This window comes from Sminthopsis crassicaudata, chromosome 1, assembly GCF_048593235.1.
Source record: "Sminthopsis crassicaudata isolate SCR6 chromosome 1, ASM4859323v1, whole genome shotgun sequence".
Taxonomy (NCBI): domain Eukaryota; kingdom Metazoa; phylum Chordata; class Mammalia; order Dasyuromorphia; family Dasyuridae; genus Sminthopsis; species Sminthopsis crassicaudata.
The window spans coordinates 298,513,955-298,525,697 of NC_133617.1; positions in this window are offsets into that span (position 1 = coordinate 298,513,955).

Genomic DNA, 11,743 nt, shown 5'->3' on the forward strand with positions numbered 1-11,743 from the left:
GATTTTTTTCTAGTGTAGAGAAGATGATGTACCTGTTAGAAATGTGACATTGTCTTCTCAAGTAATGGGAAAGTCTCAGAGTTGGAAAGGACCTCATAGGTCATGTAGTCCAAGAACCTGTACAATTTAATCCCTCCAAGCCTCAGTTTAAACACTGGAAATTTCTAAGATCCCCTTCAATTCTAAAGCCCATGATTCACAATTTAGCCTGATTTGTATTTGAGCAGGAATCCCTATGACAAAATCAGTGACAAGTTCTCACTTGAAGACTTTTAGCGATACAGAACTTGTTACTTCTGGAGGCAGCCCATTACAATTTTGAACAATTCAAATTATTAGGAAGTTATTTCTTATAGAAAACCTCAAACTGCTTAGCTGTTAAATTAAATGAAATATTTCTTCTTTCTTTCTTCTGGTATTTGATATCATGGGCTAGGTTTAATTCAGTTTAAGTTGGTTTAAAAGCAATGAGATATTCAGAGATCACTTAATATAATAGAAATTACTTTCCCAGGATAATAGGATAATACAAATAGGATATGCTGTGTAAGGTTCAGAAGATGGCAAATTAGACGGAAAAAAAAGCTTTTCCTCTCCATTTCATCTTTTTACCATAGCAAGCAGCCAAATTGGGTCAAAAAAGATAGTCTTTGGGACAGTGGGAATTCTAGTTAGGATGAGGCAGCTAGGTGACACGGTGAATAGATCTCTTTACCTGAAGTCAAGAAAACCTGAATTCAGATTTGAGTTCAGACATTTACTGTGACCATAACAAGTCATTTAGCCCTGTTTACCTCAGTTTTTCCATCTGTAAAGTGAACAGGAGAAGCAAATGTACAGTTTCTTGACCAAGAAAACTCCAGATGGGGTTATAAAGAATTGAACATAACTGAAACAATTGGTTAGGGTGAAATATTGTATGATGAACATTCCTTTGTGCTCTATGATATTGTTTCTATAAATGTGATCCAAGGTTTTATAGCTGTTGCTTTTTTGTGGGGTTGGGGATAGGAGGCTATCTTGTAATACAATCAACTCACAGGGAGTGTATAATCTACTAAAACCCTTAGCATTGTACTTATGAACTGCTGTTCATCCATACCTGGGTAGTTGTGTGCTATGATATATAGGACAAAGTACTAACTGTACTAGTTGTACAGACCATAAGTGTAAATAAAGTTGCATAAAGGAAAAATTATAGTGTAGACTGTACAGGGAAAGTTTAGTGACCTGAAATTGAAGGATGCTTAGGCAAGGCAAGTCAATGAACATTTATTAAGCTCTTGTTATGTGCTCAGTACTTGTGTAAAGCACTAGGCAAAGAATGATAGTACATTTCCTCAAGGAACTTGTGCTACACAGTAGTGTATATATAGAGTTTGTGCTTTGTAGGCAAACCCCCCCCAAAATAAATGACTATAAAGTATTTTAAAATTTACCATTCCTATAAAAAGATATGAAGTCTGTATAAAGATAATCAAGTTCAACCTTCTATCAATCAATCCATCAAAAATATTAAATGCCTACTATGTGTCATCTTGCTAGGTTCTGGGAATACAAAGTCAAAAAGGGTAGTTTAGGAAGGAGGGAGGGCATAAATAGTTGAAGACATAAGTAAAAATTTAATGTAGAAGGTGATTCTTAATAATCTTGAAGGAAGTAAGGGATTATATAAGGCTGCAGTAAAGGAGGAGTTAATGGAAATGGCTGCAGTGAAGAAGGAATTAATGGAGATGGGATACGGAAAGTTCAAAAAGGTGGAATGCTATAAAAAGGTAGGTTGGGTTAATCAGTCACTCAATAAGTATTAAATATTTTTTATGTGCCAGGTACCATAGTGGGTACTAGAATTACAAAGGAAAAAAATTGAAAAAAAATACACAGTAGTTAAATATAAGTTATTCAGGGAGGGGGAAGAGGAAAAAGGCAGAAAAGAGCCAATATGGAAAGTAGGGTGTGAGCTGAAATCTTGAAGAAATGAGATTTTATGAGGTAGTGCATTCCAGGCATGGGAAAAGTTAGGGCAGAGATTACTCTCCTCCAGGTATCTCTCCTAAAGAGAGGTCATGGAATATAAGCGGGGAGGAGGGAGGAGGAGAACAATTTAACTGAATCCCATAAATTGAGAACAAGAGTAAAAATATTAGACATTTAGATTTAGCTTTAAATGTGAAAGAAGGATTTCTTTTTTGTTGTTACTGATGTTTCTTAAGAAAAAATCATTTTGGTAGCTATGTGAAGACTGAATTAACATAACATGAGATTTCACAGGATTAGAATTGTAGATCTAAAAGAGAACTTTGAGCTCATCATCTCCAATCCCTTTTACAAATGAGATAAATGAAACCAAGAGAAATTAACTCTCTTGTCCAACGTAAATATCGGAGATAGTGAATATCTGAAGCAGAATTTGCATCCAGGTCTACCTCACTCCAAATCATTATACCATAATATTGCTTCCTTTATGAGACAGTAAGAAACCATTTCAGTAATCCATTCAAGAAGTGATGAAGGCCTGAACTTAATGTGATGGGTGTGAGAATAAAAGGAAATGGAAATTGAGAGATGTTACGGGGATAGTATGGTCAGGCTTGGCAAATAATGAATTATGTGGGATGAAGAGGAGAAAGGAGTGAAAGTGAATGTGGTTTGAAGGATTATTGTGCTCTCAGTAGCTTCAATGTTTATAACACTCTACAACAATGACCGACATAACAATGGTTATAAAGGCAGAACCCGAAGTCCATTTGGAATCATCAAAGACATTACATACTGGCATGTGTACATGTATATGCAACATGTGTTTATGTGTACACATGTGTGCATATATGGGTATTGTATTTGTATGTATATATGTTTGTGTTGCAAGAGTAAGAATTTGTATACACAAATACACAAGTTTATATTGTACTGTGCATGTATGTATGCACTGTATTCAGTTGAAGCTACCACATATATGTGTGCATGTATGTGTATAATTTTATTTACGTGTACTTGTGTGGATACACATATGTGTTTAGTTTGGGGGGAGAGACATAGTTTTATGGTTGGACTTGGTTATGCTTTATACATTGTGACACAAAGCCATAAATTTTTTCTATTTTCTAATATTGATATAGAATCATTATAAGATTTGCAAAGCTTTTACATATGTTAACTCATTAGTTCCTTATAGCATGAGTTCAACCCTAAAAGAATTTCATTAGTGTAGTAACTTAACTCTTTCAGGACAAATTAACATTCCCTCCACATCTTAGTAGATAGTAAATTGCTTTTTAGAGAACACAGGCCTGTACTCAAAGACCTTGCAGGCTGGCAAGATCAGAGAATCACAAGGATCATAATCACAGGATTCCAAGTTGTAAAGGACTTCAGAGAGGTTCAAGTTCTCTCCAATGGTCCCAGAGGAAGGCCAGAGCAAAGAGTGACTTGCTAAGGTCACCCGCATAGTGAGTTAGTAAAACTGGGATTTGAACTTAGATGATGAAGTTCTAGATCCAGTATTCTTTTCTCATGATGCCTCTGGAAAGAGCTTGCAGTTTTTTGTCAAAGCCTTAAACAATCCAGAGTGTGGTTACATACCAAAACTTTAGCAAGTCTCTGAACCTCTAAGCAGCCCAGGCAATTCTCTAAGTCTGTAAGTTGCAGAAGAGAATGAGGGAGGCTAGATGTGCAGTGGATAGAGCACTGAGTTCAAATGTGGCCTCAGACACTTAATTATTGTTTGACTCTGGGCAAGTCCCTTAACTCAAATTCTTTATTAAAAAAAAAAAAAAAAGACAGAGAAAGGGGAAAAAAAGAACAAAGAAACGAAAGAAAGAGAAAGGAAGGAAAAGAAGGAAGGAAGGAAGAAAGAAAAAGAAAGGAATGAAGGAAGGACAAAAAGGAAAGAAGGAAGAAAAAAGAAAAGAAAAGGAAGGAAGGAAGGAAGGAAAAGAAAAAAAGAAGTCCACCTGCATTAATAGAGATAAGTTTCTTTACTGAAAGTTCTCTTTGCCAATGAAGTAATTGTTTCTGTTCAACAGACAAAAAGACTTCAGAGTCATCATCATACCATGATGAAGTAGCTAAGTGGTGCAAATAGAGTAAAGAACTTTTGAGTCAAAAACAAATAAAACCAACTCAGTTCAAAACTGTTTTAGTCATTTAATACTTACATTTAAGCTCTTCGTGACTCAATTTCCTTATCTGTAAATTTTTTTTTTTTTAAAATGAGGATAATATCATCTACTTCAAAGAATTGATGTGATAATCAAATGAATTGACATGCAAAACACTGTATAAACTGCAGTGAACTTATGTATTAGCAAATTTAGTGTGAATAGAAGGTAAACATCTATACTTAAGGAAACATGAGCATAGAATAAAAAGAGGGTTACATAATTCTGGAAGTTCTACACACATAGAACAATTGTTCTAAAGTTTAGGATATACTGCTCTCTAATAGACCCCATCTCTAGGAAGAGGAAGCCCCGCCCCATCTTTTATTTTTATATATCTCTCTCACTCTTCCCTTTAAAAATCTCAGTAGTCTGACAGCTTCCAACCAGTGTATTTAGTGTTTTGTCCTCTAGATTTCTTATAGAAAAAAATAACAGATGGCCCTTTCTACCCATGTAAATTTCAAATTCCAATGATTATGTGAAATAGTTAAAATAATACAGTAAAATCTTTATTATTTGTCAATGAAGTATTTAATTTATGGTCCATTGTCTTGTCTTTAGTTTAAGTTGCTAACAACTTGATAACAGGCTAGGAGGAACTTAGGGCTAGATTGGGTTAAGGAAGCAGAATAAGATAGCCATGATATATCTGAGAAAAGACGGGAAGTCTGCAATGGATAAAATCAGCTTCATCCCCAGTTTAAAACTCTAGAAAAGTCAAGGAGGTATTTAAACTTCAGTGGGGAAAAGGAAAAGAAGAAGGAGGAGGAGGAGGAGGAGGAGGAGAAGAAGAAGAAGAAGAAGAAGAAGAAGAAGAAGAAGAAGAAGAAGAAGAAGAAGAAGAAGAAGAAGAAGAAGAAGAAGAAGAAAGAAGAAAGAAGAAGAAAATTGAGTAATTAGAGTTAATGCAAACTTTGATAGTAATTGAATTCCTAGGGGACAACATCTTTCTCCATTAATGCTTGGCAGGAATGTGCTAATTGCAGCAGAGTGAGATACGTCCAACAATGCCAAAAAAGCAAAAATTCATTGAAAGCAGAACAGCTAAGAAATTCTTGACCTGTCCTACTAATCTTTCCATTTCTCCAAAAAAAAAAAAAAAAAAAAAAAAAAAAAAAAAAAAAAAGAGTTAACTAGAATCACTGATCTTTTTGCCTATGAGAAGAAGCAGATGGTTGAAGAACTAAAAATGATGAGATACTATGAGATCAAGGGGGAAATGTTCATTCCATCTTGAAATCTATTATAGAGTAGAAAAAAATTTGGGGTGATAACATTTCACCTTCATTTTGAGGGGTAGCTACAAAATGTGTTGAGAGAAAAATTAGGTGGGATAGAATACCTTGCAGCACTCTATGGGTAGAAGGTCCAAGAGGGAGAAGAAATTCCTAAGAATGAAATTCTGAAGATAAACCAAAATTATTTGTATGAGGAGGAATAATGATAATACTAATGATAACCATAACTAACATTTTTATAGCACTTATTTTGTCTTAGGCACTGTGCTAAGCACTTTATATCTTATTTAATCCTCAGAACAACTCTGAGAAGTAGGTGCTACTATTATTCTTGATTTACAGATGAGGAAATTGAATAAATTAAGTGACTTGCCTCCTAATCACACAGCTAGTGAAAGTCTGAAGTCAAATTTGAACCCAGGACTTCCTAACTCCAGGCCTGGTCTTCTCTCTTTGCCTGGTGCATTACTTAGTTGATAAATCACTAAGAGTACGTCTTAATAAAAATGGCTCTGTTGACTAATGTGGTCCCATATAAAGTTCACTGACCAACTCATTTTTAAAAATTCCATGTATGAGGATGTCAGCAAGACCAAATTATTGAGGATTTTAAAAAATGCAAAAGTAATAAGAATAGTGAGAGATAGTCTGATGTAATTCTCTGGAGTCAGGAAAAACTAGGTTAAAATTATGCCCTGTCATATATGTGACAAATAGTTGCTATCTATCAGAGGTGGGTTTCCTATCAGGATGTCCATATATCAATAAAACAACAGAAGTTCCATCCAAAAAAAAAATGTAATTTCAAGAGGACTATAGCCCCAATTTTGAGGAAGAGATTCCTCTTCATTCTCTTAGCCCCAAATGATCTGAGGTCAATAGTTCATGGTTCAAAAAGAAAAACAAAGATAACTTAGGAAAAACACAGTGAATGATATAGAAGAGAATGCTAAAGCAGAACTGACCCACTCTCATTTTGTTTGAAATTGTTTTTACATGCAAATGGGAAAACATATATTTTTAAATGGGTCATGGAAAGTTAATGCCATTTATTTTTGTCAGGTTAGATAGATTTGTAGATCAAGGCATTGTGAACACAATAACTAGAAATTTAAGCAGAACATTTTAACAAAATCTTTCACGTCATTTTTTAAAAAAAACAATTGAGGCATGGGTGAGGTTATAATAATACATTTAGGTATATTCAAACCTGGCTTAATGGTCATATTCAATAATCAATGTCCACTATATGAAGTGGCTACTGGTTCTAGGGCTTTATTTTTGACTCTACACAATTCAATTTGGTGACCTTGGACTTTCTAAATTAGGGCTTTGATGACTGGGGAAAGAGTGAGACTGAAAACTTTGCTTAGCTCTGCCTTACTTAAATCAAATTTGCAAACAAATCAAAATATCACCTTTGTGATGTCATTGGTCCTCTTCAAGAATAAAGAAAAAAACAACATAGTTCAATACTTTAAATTGATGACTTAGGTGAAGGTATATAAAACATATAACAAATTTATAGTTTTGGCATGAAGCTGGGAAGAAAGTTAATATATTGGATGATAAAGCCAAGTCCAAAGAAGACCAGAAACTTTGGAAGAAAAATTAAAAGTATAAATTCTTATTTTTAATCATTTTAAAATAAGTATTCTGTAATTTACTTAATTTCTTTTTTCTTCCCATTGTATCCAGGACAATATCTGTACTACTGTCTATGATGTCATGCAAAACAAAATATGCTTATTCTAAGTATCATTTGTCATATAGCATTTTGGATCATTTATCAGATAATAGGATTTGATTTTGGAAGGAATCTAACATTATTCAGTGAAATCTTCTCATTTTACAGATAAACCTGAGATGCAAAGACTATCTGTAAATTGCTCCAGATTATTAAAGATAATAAAAAGTAAAATAAGGATTTATATCCAGTTCTTTTCTTTCATTTTTAGCACTCTATCCAATGGACCATAATGCTACTTTTCTGCCTTTCTACTTTGTTTCTTCACTGAAAATTGTGAATGAAGCAGTTGAAACTAGCAAAATGCAAAACAGACATTTTCAGCATTTTTTCCTGGCAAATACCTGTCTTAGCTTCCCATAAAGACTTTATTTGTTACTGCAGAGTCATTCAATTGAGAGGTTACTTGCAAATGAAACTCAATCTTTTTCTGTTGCAATTCTTTCTTTGGAAAATAAACAAATTCTGAATGGTATTGAGGGTGGGGCTTTTTTTTATTATTATTATTATTATTATTATTATTATTATTATTATTATTATTAGAGGAAGTCAGTGAGTGCTCATTCTTTTTCAGTGAACCATATAGAGGACTTAAAAAAAAAAAAAAGTTATTCCACCATTCTTGGGAAAGTTCACTTTGAGGATAATCCCCAAGCAGATTTATTTTCCCTACTGACTCTTTTCTGGAAATAATTCACCCCAGAGAACAACTTTTTCATCCTAGATTGATCCAACAAAGGGACAGATGAAGTAACTTGCACTGATAAGGACTAAACAGTCGCTTATGGAAAGTACAAAAACCTTTATAAGTAGATTAAAAAATACATTCACTTGGGGCCTAGTGACTTTGTCCCACAAAGATGGTACCACAGCACACTAAGCTATCATCCAGAGTGTGATGAAAAGGACTCTTAAGAAATTAAAGCTGGAAATGTAGGTTGAGACAAAATGACCTTAAATGGTATGAATGAATCCTGGCTCTGAATTTAAGACAAAAGATTAGGGTTCAAGTCCCTATTATGTCCCTTATTACCCATATCACCATGGGCAAGTCACTTAAATTCTTTAGTATGTGATTTCTTCCTCTATAAAACTAAGGGATTGGTTCTCTTAGGTTTCTTTGATCTCTAAATCCCTAAGTGTTGGAAATGTCAGATTAAGGAATTTGTATTTTGTTCTAGTTACATTTGAGGAGCCACTGAAGATTTAAAAGTATAACAAATAGTTGCTATCTATCAGAGGTGGGTTTTTTTTGGAGGGAAAGCATTGAAGCAGGTAAAGTTCCATGGTAAAAGAAAGAGGATTTCACTATTCTAATTCATCTCCCTTCTCCCTTTAGCCTTATTACCCTCTTTTCCTATCAGTAATTGCTTTTCTGAACCCCCATTTTGAGGAAGAGATTTCTATTCATTCTCTTACAACTTCACCACCATGCAAAGGTACCAAACTCATCTCACCTCCTCTTCCTCGACATTGGTTATAAGTTCTCTTTTCCCCATTAGAATATGAGTTGCTTGTGGACAGGGACTTTCTGTTGGCTTGTTTGTATGTCTTTCCTAATTAGCACAGTTTATAGAACCTAGTAAGCACTTTAAAAATGCTTATTGACTCTGATTTGTAGTTAGATAACTTGATTATAAATCTTATCTCCTACATTGGACACCTTTCAGATTGTCTAAGATGACAGGAAAAGATACTGATAAATTTTGGAGATGTGGGAAAATTGGAACACTAATGCATTGTTGGCCAAGTTGTGAATCAATCCAACTATTCTGGAAGGCAAAGGGCTATAAAACTGTGCATATCCTTGGATCCAGCAGTGTCTCAGCTGGGTCTGTATCTGAAAGAGATCATAAAAAGGGAAAAGGACCCACATGTGTAAAAATGTTTGTAGCAGTCCTTCTTTTGGTGGCAAGGAACTGAAAAGTAAGTGGATGTCCATCAATTGGAGAAGGGTGAATAAGTTATGGTATATGAAAGTAATAGAGTATTATTATTCTCTAAGAAATGATGAACAGGCTAATTTCAGAAAGGTCTGGAGAGACTGACATGAACTGATATTAAGTGAAAGGAGTAGAACTAAGAGAGCATTTGTACACAGCAACAACAAGAATATGTGATGATCAATTGTGATGGATTTGTCTCTTTTCAACAATGAGGTGATTCAAAGCAATTTCAAAAGACTTGTGATGAAAAGAGCCATCTGAATCCAGAGAGAGAATTATGGAGACTGAATGTGGATCACAACATAGTATTTTCACCATTTTTGTTGTTGTTTGCTTGTTTTTTTTTTTCCTTTCCCTTTTCTAATTTTTCTTGTGCAGTGTGATGAATATAGAAATGTTTAGAAAAATTGCACATGTTTTGTAAAATGTATGAGATTGCCTGTCATCTAGGGGAGGGAGTAGAGAAAGGGAGGGAGTAGGGAGAGGGAGGGGAAAATCTGGAAAAATGAATACAAGGGATAATGTTATTTAAAAATTACTCATGCATATATACTGTCAAAAATGTATAATTATAAAATTAATTTTTAAAAAATTGCACATGTTTAACCTATGGGAAGGGATGGGGGAGAGAGAGAAAAAAATTGGAACACAAGGTTTTGCAAAAGTGAATGTTGAAAACTATCTTTGCATTTATTTGGAAAAATAAAAATCTATTATAAAAAAGGAATGGGAGAAATTTCAGCACTCTATAATTAAAAGTAAATTTTCCATTTTTTGCACATAGAGTAGCAGTTCAAATTATAATAAATTTAGTTAGAATCTGTTTTGATATCTATTTTTAGAAGTGTTTGGTTGTAACTATAAACTAATAAACAATTTCCATCTTTTTTTTTTTTTAAAGTAAAGAAGTTTTCCTTTCCATCACACAGCAACACCAAGGCCAAACCTAATGAAAAACAGAGTAATATTATACCAAAAGTCAAAAAGACCTGGATTCAAATGCCTCCTCAGATACTTCCTGGATGGATTTAACATAACTAGCTCTAGTTTTCTCTTTAGTAAAATGGATAACACTATCTTCCTTATGGGCTTATTATGAGTATCCCACTAGAAAATAATCTGGTAAGTGTTTTGCAAATCCCTTGAAAATCTCTATCAATGGGAACACTTAAGTTAGGAAAAAATCAGTCTGGGTAATTGATAACAAATTTTCAGTCACATTAATTACTGTGGGGTCAGATTGACTTCATGGAGATTCAAATCAGCAGTTAAGATGACTGGATGAAAATATAAAAGTAGCCAGGCTTCTCCTAATCTATCTCTTCCTGAATCCAAATCAGTGGGAAATGTTGATGCTTCATAGAATTATACTGAGCCTTTCCACTCCCATCTAGATAGATCACTTAGAGGTGGACTAACATCTTTGGTGAGAGGCTGCCAAGCATTTTTTCGTGGCTGCTCATCCACCTTTGGTGTCCACTTGTCATTTACCTCTCACCTGTGGCTCCAAAAAGCTGAAGCATGTGCAGTGGTCACATCCCCAGTAAAGCCCTTTTGGCAGACAGAATAAACCAGGTAGGGGATAATTTATCTGTCTCAAATTCATTAGTGAGTGGGGGGGGTGTCTATTCCGGTGGAATGGGCAGATAAGGACAACTTATTTTAATGGCCATGAATGTGGTTGAAGCAAGCACTGTGAAATACCGAGAGCTTGGTCAGCCATGAAGATACCAAGGTCGTTCATTGCACCCCAGGCCGTTGTCAGTAGTCAGGACTTTTGTTCTGCAACTGGACTTCAATGACTCAGGAAGAAAAAGTGAGGCTGCCCATTTGCCTCACTTTAATCCAACTTCCGCAGGAATCAAGACATCACTACAGGATGTTATTGGTCCTTTTCGAAAATGAAGAATGAACAACTATGACAGGTAGGACCCTATGGTTATAACAGAAGGGATGATTTATGGAGCTCATTCAGAGAGCACTCATCTCTATATCACTGCAGGTGGAGATGAGGGTTTGGAAAGCTTAATAGTTAATTTGTCTTTAAGAACTGTTTTGTATAACCATAACTAGCCATGGGGAAATTTTAGTGAGTCATTCTGGTGTCAGAATAGCACCTAGAATGGAGATATAAATGTCAGTCCTACTTCTCTTCACCTAATTTACTCTGCAAAGCTTCAGCACCACTTTTATGATTTCAAACTTGGATTTTCCCCAAGCAGTTTAGCTCTTTATTTACATTGCAGAAAGCCCTTCAATCTGTTTGTTAAGCTCTCTACTGCATACCTCTCAGGTACATTTACAATGAAGTCATCAGGTGGTTGCTATAGTTAGAGTGTCATGGCGTGTTCTAAAATGCATTCATAGAGAAAACACAGATTTAATATTGTGGAAGCTTTCAATTTCCCTCTCCCCTTCCCGCTCCCAGCTGTTGTTGAAGTCTGTTGACTTCCTTCCTTTTGTTAAAGATTCAGATCAGATACCAAAATCTCCGGTTGCACTGGACAGAAGTTATGTCTCTCTCTTTGAATCCCTCATAGCACTTTGTAGTTTTTCTATGCATCTCTATTTGATTTTGATAGGTGTTCTTTTCTTGCTTCCACTAATAATTATAAAATCCTTGAGGGCAGGAATAAGATTTTAGGTATT